A 17,013-nucleotide genomic window follows, 5' to 3' on the forward strand; every position below is an offset into this window, starting at 1 on the left:
ATCCCACATGCCACTCAGAATGTCATACCTCTTCTGATCTCTAGTGGTGAACAGAATCTAAACTCCAGCTGGGATATCTCAGTGAATATCTAATGTAGAGACAAGCCAATGGCCTGGGCCACAGGTATGCATACCTGCATGGCCAAAAATGACTGCATCAGAAATTCTCCAGGGTGGAGAATAACAGTACTAGTAAAAAGAATGATAACCAATGTTTGAGTACTTATCATGTGGCAGAATTATTACAAGTGCATTGTATTTATGAATTACAAGTGCATTGTATGTTTAATCCTTACAGCAATTAAGTGTCTATTGTTCTCTTTGTAACAGAGGGAGTGGAGGACTGAAATTCAAAGAAGTTAGACAACTTACTCAAGGTGTCACAGCCAATAAACAATAAAGTCAGGATTTGAAACCAGGTACTCCAGTACCAGACTCTGCCCTTTTAACCATCATGCTATTCTGAGGACCATAACAAACATCTGTTATTTCAGATAACTGAAACATTTAGACCTAAGTCTGTCACCTCTAAAAATGGAGATTCCCACCTCATCCAAGACCTTCAGTAAGTTCCTAGGAGAACAAAAGCATCAATCTCTGAGTGCTCTCTCAGCTTGATATCTTAGTGAGTTGTTACATGTGTTGAATTTCAACATCCAGCAGCCACCATATTGGATGTGTATGGCAGAAACCAAGTTCGGTGCTTTAGAGTGATGGAAATGTCCTTTCAGAAGATGACTCCACCTCTTTTTATGAGTATTCTCTCTTAAGGCATCAAAAGGGGGTGCGGGAGCTTCCATGCTGTCTCCCGGTGTATCATCGTCCCAACATCTGATGTATTCACCAACTCAGAAGGTCCCCAAATCTCGTCATCTAGGAGTTTTATGGAGGTTTCATTATGTAGAAACGATTGATTAAATCATTGGCCAATGATAATTAATTCAATCTCCATCCCCTCTCCTCTCCCTGGAGGTTGGAGGTCAGGGATGGGGCTTAAAGTTCCAATCCCCTAATCATGCTTTGGTCTTTCTGGTGACCTGTTTCATTCTCAGCCACCAGTCATCTCATTAGCATAGAAAAGACACTTATTACTCCAGAGATTCCAACCAGGGACAAAAACCAAGTATATAGTTTGTGTTATATCATGCATGACAATCTGGCCTCTGTCTCCTGTAGTACTTATAATTTTCCGTCGCCTAAATCCCAGACTCTAGAATCATTCAGAGCCAGAATCACCTTAGTCCTTGAAGTATAAAGCTTCTTCTCATCCTCCCTTATGACAATATGGTAGAAACACCTTGATAGAGCTTCTCTTTATTGTATTGAACAAACACTACATAAGGCTTATTATGGGTCAAAAAACATATTCCAAGCACTTTACATGTTTTCACTTATGTAATTCTCACAATAATCTTATGAAGTAAGTGCTATTATCTCTGTTTGACTAATGAAAAAAAAACTGAGGCACAGAGAGGTTCAGTAACTTGCACAAGGTCAAACAGTAGTGAAACCAGGATTCATATTCTCTATTTGCTCTGAAATAGAAAACACTGTTATCACCCCACCCCCACTCCCGTACCACCACTCACCTCTGTAAAAAGTCAATCCTTTAGAAACACAACGCTTACATCTCTCACCTGAGAGAAATGAGGGAGATGCTGCCTTTCTTCTCTGATGAGTCCATAGCAGGAATAACCCACCACTGCTACGGGATACTGAATTCCTCAGAAAATCATTGGATTAGAGAAAAAAAAGTCTCTAAAACCCAAAGTCAGGCAAGAAGATCTCGCAGATAAATCACCATGAGGGTAGGAAGAGCCAGGCTGGGTTGAGTGGCTTAAGGAGAATGGTCCCCACAGCCTGTGTTTACCAGCCATGCCTAGGGCAGGCTTGTACCTTGAGGAAAGGGCAATGGGAATAACTACAAAGAACACCAAAGTCCCCAGAAAATGATCCAAGCTGGCCATTGACCTCCCTTACATCTTAAAAGAGATGTGGAGGCTTGAGTAGCAGTTTACGCCAGAGGCAGCAAAAGCAACCAACGCAGAAGGCTGGAACTCATTATGATGGGTCATGTGATGGGCTCCAGCACCTGTGTAGCAGCCACAAAGAGAGGATCTGTTGGAGCCATCCAAGTTTTTGCTTTGGCACCGGACCACCAGCCATGATGGGGACAGTTATGTATCTACAAGACTTCAGAATTCAACAAGCTCGAGTTCGAATTCCGACTCTGCTATTCCCTTGCAACTTGCTCTTAGGAGAAATTATTATACTTCTCTACTTCTGTCTCCTCTAACTTGTGACATTGGGATCGTGTGACCTATCCCTGTGATTGTTGCCCATATTTAGTGATATAATGTTTTCTAATTCACTCATTCAATGTTTGGTACATTAATACCTGACTAGTGATAGAAGTAACATGAGTATTATTTCTTATTATTTCTGAAATTTGCCTTACCTTCATTTCCTTATCTGTAAAATGGTGTTGCCTCATAAGGCTATTGGGAAGAATAATTAAATAAAATTAATAATTCAAAGTGCCTTGGAACAAAGGCACCAACACTATATAGATTTCTAAAAACAAAATGAGCCCAGCTTCTGCATACACCTCTCTTCCTCAAGCACTCCATAGATTTTTTTTTTTTTTTTCATGAGGCCTTGCTGCAGAATGATTTAATTTTCTCATTTTGGTGAATCTTTTGAAAGGAGAAATACAATGAAACCTTGCTTTATTGCTTATCTATTCCCACATTCAACATTTTCCTGCCTGTAATGTTACCGGTTCCTTGAAAAATGAAAACAACATGGTTTTCTGTGTGTCTTTCAGTCTTCAAAGGACTCTCCTGCCTGCCCCTGGCAGTAGAGGCCCAGGACAGGTCTCTTTATGCTGTTGTGTAGCGACGTTTCGCATGCTTTTAACAGCGTTGGCCTCTCTACCTGCATGGGTTCTAGCTATCTTGGCAGCAGCAGGGATGGCTTTCGTTGTTCCTGTGGAAGGCAGCCTTTTTGGCTGCTTACATTGCAGCTGCTCAACTTCAGGAAAGAAAGAGATGTGAAGGTCTGAGGCACCCTATAAGCAGAGTTCTTCTTTTTACACATCAGTTGAATCTTTGAGGATCAACAATTATAATTACATTGTGGTTTTTATGCTGTCATAAAGCAGTAATTCTGTTGGTTTTTAAAAGAACTTTACATGCTCCGAGGTAATTGTAGTACTGCTGATCATTTATTTGACTCACAGTGTTCAAATTTGACCCCTAGGTGTCTGTGCCAATAAAGAGTTTAAGCTGAAAGCAGAAGAACATTTAATTAGTCTTCACTTATAACAATCCGATGAGTTGGGTTAGCATTGAAGCGAAAAGGTTCAGTTGCCAAAGAAGGATGCTAATTTTATACATACATGCAGAGAAGGTCCAGAAATAACCTTCTTACAACATGCTACTTGGAAGACAAGCATTTCAAGTCCACTAAATTAAAAGGTATAAGCATTCATGGTCAAATTTAGAAAGCTACTAAAATCTTATGAATCTTTTTTTGAAAGCCTAATTTGAAGCAATGCTCTCCACTGGCTTTTACTTAAGTCCAGATACATAGGTTAAAACTTGTATTGTATCCAATTTATATGAGCTTATTGAAATTGCCCTGTCCTTGTAGGCTGTTAACAGTGATAACACTTTCCTTAGAGTTATCATTTATGGCTGCTCACTCATTCCATGACATGTTATATTCAAAAGTATTATGAGAACATACAGAATGGTGCTCCCTAGGGACCACTTTCCACTTGACAAAGATAGCCTTTGCACTCAAATAGGGACCACTTTCCACTTGACAGAGATAGCCTTTGCGCTCTAAATCCTCTACAGAAAGGCCTTTAATAGACTGTCTAATTTGGAGGCATCATTTAGCAAGACAAAATGGAATATGATATGAACACAAGACATACATAAACACACACATAGTCTTAAGAAGAGAGAAGTTGTATAAGCAAAAGGAAGTTATGATACAAATAAGAAAAGCAATACTGAATAAAATAATGATTTTACTGAATGCTAGACATTTATCTAAAATGCTATATGTATATTATCTCATGTACTCCTCACAAAACCCCCAATAAGCTAAGTTTTACTAACCCCATTTTATAGATAAGCAAAGTAAAGCTCAAAGAAGATAGATGAGTATCTTGCCCAGTGGCATGTAACAAACAAGAATTCTGGAATTCAGCTCCTCCTGCATAAGATGACATCATCATGGACAGAGCAAGGGTGGGAAGAATAAGAAGACATCCTCTCTCCCTTTTTTTCAGAGAAAGTGAAGTGAGAAGGCTAGGAATCGCCAGGAATCCTCTTACTTTGTTTACATGTTTACTAAATGTAAACAATATAGGAAAATTTTCATAGCTTCATGTATAAGAATGACATACAAATTCATGATCATGCCAATATTTTTCTTAAATATGCATAGTAAAATTTCAAGTGTAACCACCAAAAGAATAGAATTAGAGTATATAACTTTTAAACCAATATTGGAGAAACTATTCAATAAGAAAACAAAAAGCAAATGCTAATTCATTTTGAAAGGGTAGAAGGGAGAAAAAAGCATTTAAAAAGGCCCAGAAAAGATCATAATAGACCCAAGTTCAAACATATTAATAATTACAATAAATGTGTTTGGACAAAATTCTCGAGTTAAAAGACAAAGATCTTTAGCTGGGATTTTAAAGTTTTGGCATATACTATTTACAAAATAACACTCAAATTATAAGACTGTAGAAAAGCTGAATATAAAGAGATGGAAAACATACACCCATAATACTAACAAAAGGGACTATAATATTAACAAACAAAATAGATGTAAAGACAAAACACATTTCTAAGGATAGAGTGCATTGATTTTCTATTATTGCATGACAAATTACCACAAACTCAGACTTAAAAAACATCAACTTATTATCTTACAGTTTCCATGGGTCCAAAGTCTGTCTAGGCTCTGTGTTCAGGGTCTTAAAAAGCTGATATTAAGGTATTGGAAGGTTGAGTCCCATCTGGAGGCTTGAATAGGGAGAGATTTACTTCCAGCATCTGGTTATTGGCATAATTGATTCTTTTTGTTGGTCTAGGACTGAGGTCTGTGTCATCTTGCTGGCTGCTAACCAGGGACCGGGTTCTTGCCCCGTTGTCCCTTGTGTCAAATCTCTCTGACTTCTATTTCTGTTCCCAGCCAGAGAAACTTCTCCACTTTTGAAAGGCTTGTGTGATTAGGTTAGGCCCACTCAGATCATCTCTCGTTCTTAAGGTCGACTGTGCCATAACACAAACATGGGATAAAAGCCATCACATTCATATTTTTAGGAATTATGCTGAGTGTGTGAAGCAAGGAGGCAGAAGATCATGAGGGACATTTTAGAATTCTACCAACCACAAAGTGCACTGTAGTTATTGGATATGGGCTATTCCACGGAGGGAGCCTACTCTTCAATTAAAAGCTTCAATTTGTGAGGAAGATAAGAACACCTAAATGTCTATACTTCATTAAAACATCTCAAAACAAATATATCAATATTTGGTAGAAATCAAGGTGAAAATGAGATACCCGTGATCATAATGAAATGTTTCAATATACCTCTTACAAATGGCCAAATTATTAGCAAAGCTAGACTATCTGAAAAGCACAACTTAAGAATTTTGTGATTCTGGACATTCGTGGAATATTGCAATAGAAGAAAACACATTCTTTTCAAACAAACATGTAACTACTACAACCTAATGATAAATTTAAAGCTTACACAAAATGTGAGAATTTCTAGAGAAATGTAACTGACTAGACTTTCTCAAGAATTAGAAAGTCTGCATAACCCAATAACCTCTAAAAAATTAATCAGTAGTTAAAAACATTTCTACAAAAAAGCACAAGTCCCAGATGGTTTTTTAAGTGAGTCTACAAAACTTTCAAAAAACAATAATTCTAAACTTAACCTAAACTTTCCAGTACATAGAAAAAAGAACAAATATTTTCCAATTCAATTTATGCATCCAGTACAAGTTTAATATCAAAGCCAGACAAAAGAGAGTATAGGAGAAGTCATTTTTATATGTGAACATAGATAAAAACTTTTAAAACAGTATATGGGCAAAATAATTCAAGAAGCATATAAAAAAAGATAATGTATCATAATCGAGTTGAATTTATTACACTTATACAAAGACAGTGTAACATTATAAAAGCCTATTAATGTCTATTATGCCATTAAAATATTAACAAAAAATATATATGATCTTCTTAATATATGCAAAATAGGCATCTGATATATTTTAGTATTCAATAATGATAAATTCCCTTAGCAAATTAGGAATTAAAATGTACTTAACCTGATAAAGACTGTCACAGAAAAGTTAAGGCAAATATCTTTCTCAATGAGAGAATGTCCCTCTAAATCAGAAACAAGATAAGAATGCCCACTACCTATTTTATCTAAGACTGAATTTTAATTCCTAGTCAGTGGAATAAAACTGGGAAAAGGGTAGGTGATCTAAGGGCCAGAAAGAAAGAAACAAAAGTGTAATTTTCAAAAGGGTATAGTTTCAATATAGAAAAATTTCCCCAAATTACAAATTATTAGAAATAAGAGAGTTCGGCAAGTATAGATTTGAGATCCTTTTAGCAATAAATGTAATTGAATCCCTAACACTCTTTACAAAAATTAATTACCTAAAGATTAAAATTTATATGAAAGACCAAATATAATATTTTAAAGTAAATATGAAGATTATATTTATGACCTAAAGGTGTAGAAGTCTGTATTAAATAAAACAGAAAGGCATTAGCAATGTAAGAAGGGGCCAACAAATTAAACTACTCTAAAAATAAGATCACCTGCTTATCAAGTCACCATAAAGATTATAAAAAGATCAGCCAGAAAGTGAAAGAAGATAGTTGCAGTATAATTAACAAAGAATTAATCTCCAGAATATATAACATTCACAATTCATAAGAAAGAAATCAACTACCCGATTAATTAAAAATGGGCAAAAGATATAATCAGAAACATTTCATGAAAGCAAGTGCAAATAACACGTCAAAATAAATATATGGTCAAATAACTCAGGAAACATACTCTGAGATTGAGATTTATGTGCAAAGAATGATTGGGAAATGCTCCGAAAATGAAATATAATAATGAGAATAGATATTTACAATATATAGACCTATATTATATTTGTCAGATAATATAATGTGTCATGTATATGTATCATATATTGGAACATGTATGTACTATGTATATTACACCATTGCAAGATGTTTGATCCTGTCCAAACCATCCACTGAGACATTTGGGCCATAATTCATTAAATAATACAAATATTTACACCAGGAACCTGGGTGATCACTTGTTTGTTGCTTTGCTGTTCATCTTTTAACACTTCAGTAAATTAATAAATCTTCAAATTGAAGGATGATGCACTACTATAAACTTCTGAAATTTTCTATGGCAGCCTTCCATGGCATTGTTCATTCTATGATTGTTATTCGGTAATGATCTATAAATGTTCCAAGTTTCCGGTAGAAATCTTGGAAATTCTCGTTTTCTACCTCTGCCATGCCTTCTGCAGACATGTACTCTCTCAACATAATCCTCATGTTAAGTCATCTACATTTTCTTCTGCATTCTCTACAGTGTTCTAAAAGCTTCATTTACATCTTCCAAAAGTACACATGGAAGTCCAAACAACATGGATGCACATTTATGGTTATTACTTTTTGTTGTCACATACTCACGTGTTAGACCCAAGGAAGCTATTTTTTCACCACAGTGACTGTGAAAAGTGAAACAAGCATTCTTCTACTTGTGTATTTGGTAGGAGTAATTGAATTGCATTCATATTTGCAATCTCAAAATTCTGTGTGTACAATTAAGGGTTAGTGTCGAGATTTCTTCCCTGTGCAAATGAAAGTACTTTCTCATTCATACATCTGTGTCTTCTCGCCTTTTCATTGTTAGTTCTTAAATCAATGGCATGGTATAACCCAATACTGCACTATGCACAATAAGTAACTGAGAAAACTGTGTTGGTGCTGCCTTAAAGGTGCCATCAGTAGATAATGTGGTACTGGCACCTAAATATCGAATATTATCATATGTGAGTAAATAAAAATTCTTTTGTCATCTCGAGCACCAGAATCATGCATAAGAAATGGTTCTCCGATTAGGTCACTTTATATTCCTCTGGAATTTCAATTCCATATAATGTAGTTGGGTTTGGAGGTCAATGTCTGTTTTGAATTCTATTTACTTGCCTTTTTAATGAGTTTCTTTCTGGGAGCATTAACAGGACTTCCTCATCATGAATATCACAGAGAGTTCTTCCAAGTTCCTGCAATGTTCTGCATGTCATTTTAACCTATTCGGGGTTTTTCTTATTTCTCCTTCAACATCATCATTGTGCTGATGTTTTCCTGTCTGTTCTTGAATGATTGTAAAGTTATCCAAATCCTGAATAGTTGTACATTGAACATTGCAGATTCCCCTTTCTTCACACACCAGTACCTTTTACTTCTATTTCTCTTAATTAAATGGAAATGGTAACGAAAACCAACATAATGTCGCATTGACTTTTCTTTTTTGTGAGTATTCCATTTCTGCCATATTCTGCTGAGAATTTTCAAATAAAGATGTCATATTGCCAAGTAACAGAAGAAGGGTTTTTTTTTTCTTTTATAGCCATATGACCATCAATGAAATCGTTTTACCAAAGAAATCAAACTTGGATTGGATCAAGCCTTTAACATACAGAATATACTATATATACTATATACTAATATATAAAAATACAGAGGACGTAAGAGCACATTAAAGGACACCACAGGGACACAATCAGCAAAATCCAGACTCTAGGAATCGTTATACAACAAATAACCATGCAAGGAATAAATGAAGAGGAAATTCGATGTATGCATCATCTTTGGATTCTGATTCAAACAAGGTTTAAAAAATAATAAAACAATTGGAAACATTAAGAATGACTGAATATTTAAAGATATTTTTAAGAGAAAAAATGGTATTATGATTATATTTAAAAAATGCATCCTAATTCCCTCTCAGGCAGTTGGATTTGGGCTGAAGAACAAAAGGATTTATGGAAAGTGTAAAGGAAAGATATGCTAAGGATGCTTTTTTTTTTTAAGTTTGCAGGAGGATATCTATAGAATAACAGCAGATGTCCTAGGAAAGAATGCAAAGCCTCACTCTCTTTCAAGATTCTAGGGCTATTCATAAACTGTTCAACTATTTTATGTCATCAGCAGAGTTCCTCCAGTGAATTACAGCCTTCTATCCACTTTGGGACCATCTATTACAAGATGCAACGAGCAGCCAAGATGCAGTTGGCTCATTTCACTAAGTGTTTTCATAAACAGATTTATAATGAGAGGGAAATGCATTTTTATCCATACTAAGCAGGGCTGCAGAGAACTCCCCCAAATTATTAGGGAGCTACTATTAATACAGGGGAGATTTGCAGAGCCTTCTTCCTACCAGATAGTAAAACAGCTCCCAACCCTGCTAGCTTTTTAAAATCTACTAAACAATGTGAAGCCACAGTTTCATTTTTTCTTTCTGGCTGGAGATGGTAGAAATGTTCATCACCCAGTGTGAAGTAATATGTGAAACAGGTGTTTTATTCCCTAGCAGGTAAAATGGGTTTGATTCCTGTGAGATGTAGACATTTCAAGGCTACCAGCAAGAGGTCCAGATGGTGTGTATTTTCATATCTAATATTATATAAAAGATTTCAAATGTATCCTGACTCTTAACAAAACCATAAATTTACAGCTTATTGCCATGCTGAACAGCTCTGGTAGCTACTAATTAGTATTACTGTTTTTGCTTTGCTCTTCCAGGGAGCACTAGCATATCCGAGCCTTTCACTTTTAGCTTCCGGTAAAAAGACAAAGGATTCCAGGGTAGGAGCCCATCTCACTTCAGGGCCAGCTGTGTGTAGAACATTAAAATCTTAGGGGAGTTTTCAGAGCCACGAGAGAAAACACGGGTCCACCTTTTAAGAAAAAACACTTTCAACTTTGAGGGCAGAGGCCTTTGCCTAGTTGTTCCCCGTTTGGTCATGCAACGATTCTAAAAATATTATTGAACATATTTAAGAATAATGACACCAATAGCAAGCATTATTGCAAGTTTATTGTGAGCCAGGCATTTTTTTTCCTATTACACTACATAGAATACTCCTAATCACCCTTGGAGACAGCAGTAGTAGCTCCGTGTTACACAGGAAGCAACTGAGGCTTAGAGAATTTCAGTCACTCACTCAAGAACCAACTCAGGTCTAACCAGTAGCAGAGCCCTCGCTCTTCATAACAGTCTGCTTCCTCTTTTCTGTGTTGCTGGCAGTCCGGAAGGCACAGTGCACAGTATGCACATAAGGAGCCCCTTGGTAAGAGTTCTGTGGGATTTGCAGATAACACCATTATGAAGAAGGGAAGTCAGATCAGCAAAATAGTGGGGCAGGGTTGTTTCTATTTTAGAAAGCAACGATCGATCAGGGTCTAGATGCAGGGTAATGAGGCAGCCCATGGTCCTAACAGCCACGGGCAGCGTTTAACCTCCTAATCCGGTTATCTTGCCTCCCATTCTGATGCGCTAATCAGTGGATCAGTCACAGCTCTGTGAAAGGAGCACTTTTCTTCTTCTTAAGAATATTTACTATGCTCTACAGAGTGGGGAGAAAGAGAAAATATGGGAGCTAGTGCTTCAGGGGCAAACTCCATGATCTCACATTGTTCATTTTATGAGCAAGCTCTTGCTTTCTTTTGAGAAGTCAATAAGACGGATTTCTTACATCTTGATATCCCAAGGTTTAAGCTTCCTTGACACCAATCTATGCAAATATCCCAATTCCGCTTCATCCTTGAGAGCACAGAGAGAACATAACATGGAAAGAATCCAGGCTGCTGCTTCTGCCCCTGGGTTTGGTCTTAAAATTGCTTTTGTGCTTGTTAGCTAGTGCTTTCACCACCATGGGGCTCACTGTTCTCATCTTCAGGAATCTTCATGTGAAATATGTGTAGTTATTCATATAACTTTGAAAATTGGTAACTTACACACATCCCATAGCTTGAAAGAGTGGGTTTATCAGAATAATAATAAAATGATCGGGGGAAGGGGCATAATTGATTGGATAGAAACCCTTTAAAACAGAGATTTTGGAATCCTTCTTCTAAAAATAAAAACATGGGTACAATTCACCATGATCTTAACTTGCAAGGCAGTTCTGAAATGAAAAAGTAACCCAAGGGAACCGTAAAGAAATCTGACCACATTTCTTGGTGAATTTTGTGGAATGAAGTTCATAGTTTTATCTTCGTGCTAGGTAAAACCTTTGAGGTAATAGAAGCATTGGTATCTTAAATTTCTAGAAGAGACAAGGGGCTACTGCATGAAAAATCAAAACCCTGAATTTTTAACCGTTCCAATGACTCTTACAGACGACCTAGCTTGGCTTTTAGTTTTCGTTCCAGCGTGGTAGTTTTTTGCACAAGTGGGAAAGATCTTGACCAGTAGGGTCTAAACAGGTTTTCCACTTTCATGCTCTATCAGATTTCGAAGGAATTCCCATCTTCCCTTTCTGTTCAGATGCACAGAGTCAGCTGTGAACGGGATGGATGAGAGCTAGTTGCCTTCCACAAGCGATCTCCCTAAATCCATTTGCAGCCTATGGCTCCAGATTCTGGTTCTATTTCTCAGTGATTGTGAGTTTTCTGCCCTATCTTCTCCCCCTTCATTCCTGCAGTATTTGCATTTCGTGTTCTTATTCTCTTAATGCCTGAGCAATTTGAAACTCTCATATATAGACAATTCCCAGTTCTCGTTCCTGAAGCACTGTGATTCCCTTTCAGCTTTTCAGAGACACGTGTGCTGGGGAAGGAATGGAGCTCTCCTTGTCAATCCAATTTGTGATAAGGATTTCCCCAGGTACACCCATTCCATGGTCCCTGTGTTGCTTTGTGCCTGGTTGACATCCTTTCGGAGAGCGTTTGTATTGCTTTTTCATCTCAGAAAAGATACTCTAGTCACAAACCAGTCATCTGCCTGTTACGCTGTATTTAGAACAAATCACTCTGAAACAAAACAATGACGACGGCGACAAAAGAGCTACACTTATTTTTTTCTAGATTTTTAACAAAATGTTTGATGCGGAGATTTCCAAACAATTAATGTGAAATTGAGGACTGTTATTCACATGATTTATTTACCATATATAGAGAACTCAGCTGGAGTGCTGCGATCAGTGACGCTCCTAATGAAATTTTACCAAAGAGTGGGAAAATCAGTGAACTGTTTAAGAGGCCAAACACTTTCAAAGGATACAAGTTAACAGGAATCATAGCACTTAAAAAACACGAGATACAGGAAAGTCTACCCGGCACCACCCAAGGGTACATATTGCTTTGAACACTTGATTTCATATTCACAATTTAAATAGGAATCTCTTGGAGGTCAATAAATATCCTAATGTTTTTAATAGCCTTTCATGTCATAAATCAGGGACATATACCTGTGCACATGTATGCACATACACAAAACGAGGGAACGAGAGAATGTGTAACAGCAAGCACCTTTTATAAAAGTGAGACTCCAGACCTGGAAACTCCCCAACTATCATAAACATTACAAATCCAAAATTGAATCCTCAAAAAGAACCCAATCTGTTTCTCGTGAGTAGTTTTTCAGACTCTCAGCACAGGCCACGCGAAGTCGGCTGGGTTTTCATCCCACAGGGTGGTACAAAAAGAGGCCAGAAATAAAAAAGAGCAATGGTACACACACAAAATAGTAAAAATGAAATAGAGAAGGTGTGAAGTTAGACGCTTGATTTATGTGTGGAAAACCAGCGCCAAGAATATTGTTATGGGCCTGGCTCCTAGAGGCAAGATTTGTTAGCAAAAACTGTCTCTAAATATTTATGCTCGGCTAAATAATTGCTAAATAATTCCAGTTCTCAGCTGGAAATCTAGGATCAGTACTAGCCTAAATTAGTAGATCTGTAAGATGGCATATTGGTATTTTATCCAGCAGTACTCTTGCTCAATGATACTTTTAACTTTCAGCGTATAATTAATATCCTTATAAAAGGCTTTTCATGGTCCCATATAGGAAAGCTTCCTTTGGAAATATTTCCCTAAATAAACAAAGCACTTAAAGCAATTCATTCAATAGCATTTGTTTTAAGATTATTAAAGACATAGAGAGTTTTGGCTTTCACACTGTGTGCTAACATGGATTCTTTCATTTGCTGATTCTTGCATGTGGAGAGGTACACTAGGCATGGGGGTGGCGGTGGCATATTTCTTCATCATCTAGGACATTACCTTCCTGAGAATCAGCATATGTTTCTAACATTTCTTTATGGCCCTGACAGGTGCTTAGTGAACCCAAGATTAAAAGTAGAACTCTAATCCACAGGGACTCTAGAAAAAAATATTTTGTATGAACCAAGGGACACAGAGGAGGCATCATCATTTAATTCAACTGCCAGAGAAATATCAAAAAATGCTCACATTCTTCTCATATTAGAACAGGGGACTTTTGCTGGGTTTTGACCAAAAATTGAAATACTCATTTAAAAGAAGTTAGTTGAAATGGAAGCCTATACTTATACTTCTCTCTCTCTCTCTCTTTTTTTTTTTTCTTTTGGACACCATAAACATGTTTTTAAAAATAACAGTAAGGAGATCTAGGATCTAAAGTAGACTCTGCCATCACAAAGTTCTGTGAGAAGTCACTCTCCTTCTTTGAGCTTTAGTGTCTTCTTCTTGAATAGGAGATTGGATGTGATATCTTGTGAGTCTTTTCAGTGGATTCTACCCTTCAACAACTCATCTTTGACTTTTAAAAATCATGCTGTAGAAACAAAGAGCATAACAGAGAAGAGGAAACTGATGGAAGAAACAAATTCAGCTGAAGATTGAGAGGGGTTGATGTAAATGTTTTATTTTCAGGGTGTATAAGAGAAACTTGGACATTGGCCTTTGATGTAACTATCCCCCCTTGAGAAGCTACATCACGAAATTTTGGTAAAGAGCAAAGGTCCAAGAACCCTCCTGCTGACTCCATAACTTATCTCACCTGCTCACCATCTGGGTGAATTTCTCAACCTCTCTTTGCCTCAGTTTCCTCATCTGTATAAATAGAGATAATCACAAGATCTGCCTCAAAAGGTCATTTGAAGATTAAACAAAGTAACATGTGGAACACAGTGCTTGCCACAGAGAAAAAACTCAAGTCATGTGATCTGTTGTTATTGTTCCCTGACTGAGCTGCAGGAAAACAATGTATTGATGTTACTCAAAGACATTTTGAGGAAAGGATAAAGAAAATTATTTAGGTACAGCAAATACATGTGTATGGTTTCCTGTGTTTTGGGGTGGGGGCGGGGGGGGGCGTTGTAAGAGTGTTGTAACAAGAAATAGAGAGGTTTTTCTCTCCCTACCAGACAAGAGCTACAGAGATGGAGCTTGGCAATCTAAAACAGATCTATTTTGTCCACTAATGGAGAAATAACATCATGTGCATTTTGAAAGCTCTGGATCTGTTTAAATCAATTAAAGTAAAGTTAATGCATTTTAATATCTGAGCTCTTTCCTTATCGAGATAACTCTGCAATGTTTTCTTCTCAGACCCCAAAGTGATGAAAAATATACTCATTTACTCTTATTACATCTTATAACTGTGGCTTCAGGAATTTTGTTTGTTTGTTTTAGTTGCAAAGCCAAAAGAAGACTTTATGTGGCTCTAGAACGGCTGTTAGTTTTTCATACCACAAGACACAAGGGCATTTGTCTCCTCTAGGTTGCTGTTGTTTCCAATCTGGAGATAAATGTGCACTTGATAAACCTATTTTAATGATGCTAATATTAATACTTCGGCAGAATACTTTATTTGCTAGCAACAGCTTTAAAGAGTTCATTGAGATTTTGTCATCTCATACATTTTAATAGAATATTAAGTTTGCAAGTAACAAGAAAAATACAGTAGATCTATCCCTCACTTCCTTCACATCCACGTAATTATTACCAGTGGAATATTTGCTGTTCTGTACCCTTTGTTGGCCAGTCAATATTCTAGTGAGTGGACAAGTCTGAAGCACAAAATTGTAGTGTAAACAAATGAGAAACATTAAAAGTATGCTAAATATTATAGCCAGTTTATTATGTAAATTTAAACAGTGTAGGGGAAAGAAATTGCTTGTTAAATTAGTCTGTTTTTAATTCACTCTGGCATTGTTTATTATATGCCATTGCCAGATATCTCAGAAATAGACTTCTTTAGAACCTGGAGGTTTGAGAATGCCAGCTGATGAATGGAGTGGTGTAAGGGGCTTGGAGGCCATGATGGAGATAACTTGTTTTGTGACCATTTCCGTTGTACAGCTCAGGCCTTCTGGAGGGTGCAGACAATGGATTGCGGGAGAAAGGGAGGGAAGGGGAAAGGAGGGAGGGGGGAGGGAAGAAGGTAAACTCTGATGGATAGTTTATTCCAATATGAGCACCTATTACATCAATCAGGGAGTTGGTTGATTTTTAACTACATCCTGTTAGTGGTCTTCATAGAAACAGCAGCCTAAGGTTTTCTACTAAGAATTAAATGAATACATTCCACACACGGTAGATTTGACTAGCCAACTGTGAAAATATCCACCAGTTTGTGACTCAAGAGTTTAGGAATACCTAAAGAAATCTCAAAGTAACGAGTGACCTGAGAAACATCTTAGAATAATGTATCAGAAACTCAGCCGCAGTGTAGGAAGGAGAAACCTGATCTGATGTGTTGCATCCTGTTTGAGAACTGACAATATATAAAGAATAACTAAAGAAAAATAAATTGGCATTTCTGTTTTTTGGAAGTCAAGAAGGATAGGATATTGGGAAAATCCATCTTCTGAACAGATAAATCCTATTTTGAAGGCTTCTCAGCCTACCAAGTTTGATGCTGTTAAATCTGCACATCCCATTTCTAAATATCTCAGATTTGCTAGTAACTCTGATTTGCATTTGGCATTCACTCCTCTGCTTCTTCTCCGCTTAGAGGCCGTACCATCCAGTAACATGGTCCTTTTAGCTCCTATGCCCTCCGTGCCATCTGTCTATAAGAACAGAAATGTATTCATTCTTCCAAAGTTTCAGCTCCATGTAGCCCTTGTGATTCTTTGTTCCTGTTTCCATGGGCACTCCCCCTTGCATCTTCTCCCCCTGGGGGTAATTACTTCCTACCCGCTTCCAGTATGGTTCCATTTCCTTCATACAAAAAGAGGGCCTTCTCTTGTTCCAGTTCTGCTCTTTTTTTTTTTTTTTTTTGCTATCTATTTTTCTTACTTAACCACTGAAACTCTTGAAAACTATGTCAACAGTATGTGCTTTTGTTTTCTTACTGCTCACTTATATCTAAATCCTATACATTCTGATTTGGGTGCCTATCATTTCACAGAAATCGTAATGTTGCGGTCACCAGTGACAGTTTAGTAAGAAAATCCAGTGCCTTCTCTCAGCTTGACTCTCCTTTCTCCTTCTGTACCATGTGAGTCTATGTTCCATTTCCTAGTCTGGAAATTCTCTCCTTCCTTGACATTCATAGTACCGCATCCCTCTTGCTCCTCAATCTCTGATTGCAATCTCTGATTGCTGCTTTTATGTTTCTTTTGCTTGTCTTTTCAAAAGTACTTCATATGTATATATGCTTCGTATATATTATCCAGAACTTTAATGGGCTAAGTATGTGATAATTGCTATTTTACAGATGAAGAGGCAGAGGATGAAAGAATTTAAATACTGTGCTCAAAGTCACATGCCTCATAACAGATAGAGTCAGGATATGATACCAAAGCCCTGTCCTATGCAGTCTTCATGTGACGACTTCAGAAGACTCCAAAATGTCTTCTTCTCAGAGCCTGAGGTGATGAGAGAGAGAGAGAGAGAGAGAGAGAGAGAGAGAGAGAGAGAGAGAGAGAG

The sequence above is a fragment of the Pteropus alecto genome, unplaced genomic scaffold (genome assembly GCF_000325575.1).
Source record: "Pteropus alecto unplaced genomic scaffold, ASM32557v1 scaffold92, whole genome shotgun sequence".
Classification (NCBI taxonomy): Eukaryota; Metazoa; Chordata; class Mammalia; order Chiroptera; family Pteropodidae; genus Pteropus; species Pteropus alecto.